At 40.9% G+C, this 7,091-nt stretch overlaps 1 pseudogene; it reads right to left on the bottom strand.

Annotated features, from left to right (window-relative positions):
• Positions 1 to 4,231: 4,231 nt before the first annotated feature.
• On the bottom strand, positions 4,232 to 5,117 carry LOC118641193 (annotated as a pseudogene).
• Between the last annotated feature and the right edge of the window lie 1,974 nt (positions 5,118 to 7,091).

Below are 7,091 nucleotides of genomic sequence, written 5' to 3'. Positions count from 1 at the left end.
AAACTGGCCAGGGCATGAATGTTCACTTATTAAAGACCTATTATATGTCTTTCCACCATTATCTTCCAGTATCATCTTTAGTGGATAAATAAAGTACCACTTTAACATATTTTAACCCCAGGCACATTTAAACCTCAGGACATGTCCTGCTCCTTCCTACACTATTCCATTCCTCCCTGCCACAGTTCCTTTTCACTGCCAGCCACCTCCCTCTGTCAAAGTCCTGCACAGCTACAGGACTCAGCTCAAATGGTTTCCCCTTCGTGTGGCCATCCCACATCCCTCTGGGCCAGAAATAGTCTCTCCCTCCTCTTCTCTCCTGTAGCCTTTGGCCATCTACAGGGTAGTAACGTGTGTCATAGTTACATGTATGCCTGACTTCATTCCCTTTCAAAATGAGTATGTTCCCCAAAGCAGTCTCGCCTGACCAACCTCCCCTCCCTATCCACTGTCTTGCCCAATCCCTTGCATCATTTAATGTTTCTTGAACTCACTTCCTAGCAAACTGTCTCCTAGGATCTCAAGTTTTAAACATGCAAATTAGCCCTAGGACATACCTTTATGGAGTTGTCACTTGTCCAGAGAAACCTGTATTGGGAGGTTTTCCAGAAGTTTGCATCTGCTTTGCAAGCCGCCCCATTGTGTTGTGCCATTGGCTCACATTTCAGGCCTGGATGGAATTTTCAAAAGACAAGGAAAAGAAAGCATGGGGAATTGAAAGATCCATAAATTTTATCTGTGCCAACAGGTTGCCAAGAGGGAGAGTCCCTTGTGAGTCAACCATGGTGCCCATGAAAACAAAGGGAAACATTTCCAGATGCTTGGCCACCAGGAAACTGCATAGTCACTCTCCCTTAATTTCGGGTACAGCTGGAAAAACCCTAGAGCGCTTTAGTTCCTGGGCTTTCAGCGATGTGAAAATTTACCCTTAGAATTTTCCTTTCCCAGTTAACAACTATAAACCTCAGTTCTAATTAGGCACCAGTAAAGTGGCGTGACATTTATTCAAAATTTCTTAAATGTGCACCTGCTTCATAGTGATAAAAAAAAAAAAAAAAAAAAATTCATAGAAAGAGCAACATAAGCAAAACCATGATCCCTTCTTAATGTGTCAAACTCTTTGAAGTTTGAATCTTTGAATCTGCAGGTGGGAGGCCCCTGAGTTTGTCTCTTTTGCTGAGATTCTTACTGCCACCACCAACCCCAGTAGCTTCCGAGGTCTGCCTCCTCCTCCAGGACCTGGTTTGTGCATATCCAAGAAATATTTCCTCAGCCTTAGCAGGAGAGACAGGAGAAAGTTTTCAAGGAGACTTTACAAAATGCCAAAGGTGCACAAGGGAAGTAAATACAGAAAACACAAGAAACATTCTAATCCAGTGGTTCTCAGAGGACATTTAGCAATGTATGGAGACATATTTTATTGTCACAGCTGAGAGATGCTATTGTCATCCGGTGAGTAGAGCATTCTATTCTTCCTGCTACAGAGTACAATGTTGCTAACCTTCCCACAATGCCCAGTACAGCCCCAGTAACAAAGAATTGTCTGGTCCAAAATGTCAATAGTGATGAAGTTGAGACTCCTTGGTCAGAGGCTGAGAGCCAAGAGAAAGAAGCAGCCCCAGCCCTTTGGAGCCAGAGTGTCGCATCTCCGATGGCAATTAGAACATAAAACTGAGACTCAGAGAGGAAGCGACCACATGGAAGGTGTCATGTGAAGACTTTCTCACCATCTCTCCCTAAGTCACGTTGCCATCTCTGTGGTCAAGTCCAAGAGAAAGAACAATCCCCATTCTGTTACCCACCTACACTTCTCCCACCCATTTCTGGGATAGAGCCTCTTGCGTGGTTGATGACACAATGAATTATCTTACCCTTCAGGTATGACCTCCCTCCTTAAGCACATGGCTGTGGCTTTACCCGTATATCCAACCGTATAACATACATTATGCAAAACAATCACTGTAGCATTTACATAACACCAATGCTCCATGTATAGCCCAAGTGAGTCCCTCAGGTACAAGTAGCATCCAACACTGACAGATGGAGCAGCTGAGGAAGAGTGGCACAAATACTGTCGAGGATAAGAAGTCGTTCCCTCAACAAGTCCCCGTACCAGGTCCTGTGCCAGGTGCTGGGACAGAACGCTGAGCAAGATAGATAAGGACTACACAAATAAATAAAAAATTTGGCAGTTATAGTGAACTATGTGCTAGATACGATGTCATCTGCTCTATGTACACAATTTCAAATGATTATAACAATAATCCCATGAGTTGGGTACTTTAAAGTTGAGAAAATAGGATCAGAGAGGTTAGGTAACTTTCCCATAGTCTTGCTTTTTTAAAATTATGATCATTGATCTGAGAGAGAGAGAAAGAGACACTGATTTGTTGTTCCACTTATTTATGCATTCATTGGCTGATTCTTGTATTCGACCTGACCAGGGATCAAACCCACAACCTTGGAATATGCTCTAATCAACTGAGCTAAGAGGCCAGGGCAGTCCTACTTTTCTTAAGTCTTGGAGGCAAGACTCAAATGCAAATCTGTTTTGACAAACCCGGAGCTCCTAACCCCTCCTGGGATGTGTCAAGAGGCACCTTTGGAGCCCAAACCCCTTAGTCTCTGCTGTCCCCCCCCCCCCCCCCCCCCGGTCTGGTTAGCACAGACTTGACATCTCTTCGGTGATGGACAGGAGGGAAGGTGAGATCGGCAGAGGGATGCTGACTCATGCTTCTCCTACCTCGTTATTCCTGCTGAGGTGCCAGCATCAGATTGGGAACCACTAATATTTATCAGAACCAATAGCCCAGGAAGAAATTTAAAACGTTTTCAGAGAATTTCTATGTAAATTGGCTTTAACACCAAGCAGTCATACTGCTCATATTCTCACACTTTCAAAGAACAATTATCCAGTGCAATATAAATTGCTCTAGAATATATATATATATATATATATATATATATATATATATATATAAACTACCCAATTTACTTTATGAAGCTAACATAACTGATAGCAAAAGCTGGCATGACTAGCACCAAAAAAAAAAAAAAAATGAAAACAGTATTTCTTCCAAAGAGCCTTCTGGTATTACAAAGCCAAATTAAGTATGTACATGCTCTCTGGCTCAGAAATTAACTGACATATGGCCTGAGTTCCCGCCCAGGGCCACAGGGCAATGTCCATGGCAGGTCACTGCAGCATGGCGGCAGCGGGGAGCTGGCATCTGGGCCTTGGTTACTGGGAGAGTGCGGGGTAAAACCTGGTGCAGGCACACCATGGAGTACTTTGCAGCAGGTGGAAGCAATGGGCTGGATATACTCATAGAAAAATTGATTGATCTTAAAAAAACATGGTGCTTAGTGAAATAAGCAGGAAACAGAACAGTGCAGTACTACTTAAGTGAAAATACATCACATGAACAGCAATATACATTTTTCAAAAATACATTCAAGTAGAAATAAATATACACATTAAACAGTTGCTCATTGATAACAATAGGACTAGAACATAGGGTAACGGGGGTGCATTCTGATTCCAATAGGTTATAAGCCCTTTTGTTTTGGGGTGTTTTTTTGTTTATTTGTTTGGTTTTTATTGTTGAAAGTATTACAGATGTTCTCCCTTTTTCCCCATTGAGCCCCCTCCTTCCTGCTCCCACTTCCCTCCCGCTTTCCCCAACCTAATGTCTGTGTTGATTTGTTGTGCACATATGCATATAAGTTCTTTGGTTTATCTCTCCCCAACCCTCCCACCACCCATCCCACTGAGGTTTGTTAGTCTGTTCCCTACTTCCATGATTCTGGCTCTTTTATGGTCAACAGCTTATTTTGTTCATTATGTTCCACAAATAAGTGAGGTCATGTGGTACTTGTCTTTTTCTGATTGGCTTATTTCACTTAGCATAATAACTCTCCAGGTCTTTCCATGTCATCTCAAAGGGTAAGAGATCTCTCTTTCTTACAGCTGTATAGTATTCCATTGTGTAAATGTACCACAACATTTTTATCCACTCATCTACTGATGGGCACATGGACTGTTTCCAGATCTTAGCTATTGTAAATAGCACTGCTATGAACATAGGGGTGCATATATTCTTCCTGATTGGTGTTTCAGGCTTCTTAGGATATATTCCAAGAAGTGGGATCACTGGGTCAAATCGCAGTTTCATTTTTTTCTTTTTTTTAACAATAGATCAGTTATTTAATTAGGTTCTTTGTAAGAAATTTAGAACACCATTTTTTGAGGATAAAGCCCATTTGTGAGAGTAAACACAGAGCAGAGGTAGCCCTGGAGCTGAGGAACAGCTTTGATTTTTGGCAGAATTTGTGAGTCCACGGCTTTCTGGTCAACCTTGCGCTGCTCTGTAATCTCGTATTTCTTTTTCTGTGTCGAAGATCTCACCCTCCTGGTGCCTGGGCTTGCGTAGCTCCTTCTTCTTAAAGTAAGCATCAGTGAGATGTTTGGGGATTTTCACACCACTGATATCAATTTTGGTGGAGGTGGCAATGACAAATTTCTGATGTGTTCTACGCAGAGGAACTCGATTAAGGGACAGAGGTCCAGTCACAAGTAGCAAGCCACTGCTCAGCTACTTCAGGAAAGTCACCCTCTTGCCTCTGTGGTGCCCAGTGAGGACGATCAGAATGGTCCCGGGAGTGATGCTGGTCCGCAATTTTCTCACATGCTGACTGAAGGGTTTCTTGCCATGGCTCAGCAGCTTCCGAGGCACATCTTCAGTAGGATAATATCTAGGCATTTTGCGAAGTTTAACCACTCGGGTACCACCATTCTTGTCGCCACCAACTGGTTTTGTGACAGTAGCAAGAACTTTCTCCTTCTTTTTCTTTTCAATCCTGGATTTAGCTGCAGAATACTTCCTCTTGTACATGGCCTTTCGGGAATACATAGCCGACCGGGAATATCTGCCAATTCCTCTGACTAGAACAGAGTTTTGGCTGCAGTGGGGCTTCCCCTTCTTAGGCGTCTTGGCCTTGAGGTTACCCTTCTTAACCTTGCCACCAGCATCAGCCTTCTGAGCTCCAGGTTTCTTCTCCTTAGTATCAGGTTTCTTCTCCTTAGTATCCGGCTTCTCAGATTTTCCCCCCGCCATCTTGCAAGATGGGAAAAAGCCGCAGTTTCATTTTTAATTTGAGAAAACATCATAGTGGCTGTACCAGTCTGCATTCCCACCAGCAGTGTGCTAGAGTCCCCTTTTATCCACACCCTCTCCAGCACTTGTTTGAGGATTTGTTGATGGCCACCATTCTGGCAGGTGTAAAGTGATATCTCATAGTTGTTTTAATCTTCATCTCTTTGATGATTGGAGACATCAAGCATTTTTTCATATGCCTCATGACCATTTGTATATCATGTTTGGAGAAGTGTCTATTCAGGTCCTCTGCCCATTTCTGAATTGGACTGTTTGTCTTCCTTTTGTTGGGTTTTTATTTCTTCCTTGCTCTCCTTGGTATCCCAACTATTGTTTAATAACATGCTATTTAGCGTCCATGTGTTTGAATGTTTTTTACTGTAATTAATTTCTACTTTCACACCATTGTGATCTGAGAAGATGCTTGATATGATTTCATTCTTCTTGAACTTGTAGAGACTTAGTTTGTGTCTTAACATATGGTCTGTCTTTGAGAATGTCCCATGTGCACTTGAGAAGAATGTGAATTCTGCAGTTTTGGGGTATATTTCTCTGTAAATATCTATTAAATCCATTTAATCTAGTGCATCATTTAGTGCCTCTGTTTCTTTGTTAATTTTTTGTCTAGATGATTTATCCAGTGATGTCAGTGGGGTGTTGAAGTCTCCTACTATGACTATATTACTGTCAATTTCTCCTTTGAAAACCTCCAGAAGTTTTAAAATATATTTTGATGCTCCTATATTGGGTGCATATATGTTTACCAAGGTTATATCCTCCTGCTGGATAGATCCTTTCAATATTATGTAGTGGCTTTCTTTGTCTCTAGTTATGGGCTTCATTTTGAAGTCCATTTTATCAGATATGAGTATTGTTACCACAGCTTTTTTTTTTTCATTTCCATTTACTTGGAAAAATTTTTTTCCATCCCTTCACTTTCAACCAGTGTGAGTTTTTTGTTGTGAGGTGGGTCTCTTGTAAACAATATATGTATGAGTCATGCTTTCTTATCCATTCAGCTACTTCATATCTTTTGATTGGAGCATTTAATCCATTTACATGTAAGGTTATTATTATGTACTTATTTATTGCCATTTTATTTATTATGGCTATGTTTCTCTATTTCTTCTACTAGTTACAGCAGTCCTTTTAACATTTCTTGTGGTACTGGTTTGGTGCTAATATATATTCCCTTAACCTTTTTTTTTGATCTGGGAAGCTTTTCATTTGACCTTCTATTTTGAATAATAGCCTTGCTGGATAGAGTAGTCTTGGATTCAGATCCTTGTTTTTCATTACCTAGATAACTTCATGCCATTCTCTTCTGGCCTGTAGTGTTTCTGTTGAGAAGTTAGCTGATAGCCTTATGGGAGTTCCTTTGTAGGTAACTTGTTGCTTATCTCTTGTTGTCTTTAGGATTCTCTCTTTGTCTTTAATTTTGGACATTTTAATTATTATGTGTCTTGGTGTGTGCCTGTTTGGGTTTTTCTTACTTGGGGCTTTCTGTGGTTCCTGAACTTGTATACCTTTTTCCTTCACCAAGCTAGGGAAGTTTTCTTATCTTCAAATATAATCTAACCCTGTTTATTTTCTTTTTCTTCTGGAACTCCTATGATGTGGATGTTGTTATGTTTCATATTGTCCCACAGCTCTCTTAAACTCTCCTCCTGTTTTTTAATTGTCTTTTCTTTTTGGTTCTCTGATTCGGTGATTTTTTCTACCCTGTCTTCCAATTCACTAAATTCAATCCTTGGCTTCTTCTAATCTGTTGGTTGTTCCTTCCAATATGTTCTTTATTTCTGCTGACATTCTTCATTTCTGCTTGATGGTTTTTCATTTCCAATTGGTTGATTTTCAATGTTTCTATATCTTTACTCATGCTGTTGGGCTCCTTCATAATAATTACTCTGAACTCTACCTCTGATAACTTGCTTA

Source organism: Molossus molossus, unplaced genomic scaffold, assembly GCF_014108415.1.
Source record: "Molossus molossus isolate mMolMol1 unplaced genomic scaffold, mMolMol1.p scaffold_m16_p_1, whole genome shotgun sequence".
NCBI lineage: Eukaryota > Metazoa > Chordata > Mammalia > Chiroptera > Molossidae > Molossus > Molossus molossus.
This window is presented reverse-complemented; position numbering and strand designations above follow the sequence as displayed.